This window comes from Crocuta crocuta, unplaced genomic scaffold (assembly GCF_008692635.1).
Source record: "Crocuta crocuta isolate KB4526 unplaced genomic scaffold, BGI_CrCroc_1.0 scaffold2175, whole genome shotgun sequence".
NCBI classification, from domain to species: domain Eukaryota; kingdom Metazoa; phylum Chordata; class Mammalia; order Carnivora; family Hyaenidae; genus Crocuta; species Crocuta crocuta.
Window position 1 is genome coordinate 159,111 of NW_027533082.1, and position 302 is coordinate 159,412.

The following is a 302-nucleotide window of genomic DNA, read 5'->3' on the forward strand; positions in this document are numbered from 1 at the left end:
CCTAGAACTCGGACAAGTGTATGTACAAGACTCTAGGAGATAACAGAGCAGCAAAATAGAAATCACTTGACCTCATAGAGCAGACAAATCCACCTGCCCAAAAGTCTCTTTCTATCTCTGGACTATTTTGTATAGGAGAAATATATTTTCTCTCTCTCTCTTGTTTAAACCATTGTATTTTGGGGGTTTCTGTATTATATTNAAATTCATGATATATGTTTTCTAGTTTGTTATTTACTATTTTTGTTTCTAGTGGTTTCATGTATAGAAATTTTGTTTTGTTTTGGGGTCTCCTCCTTTCT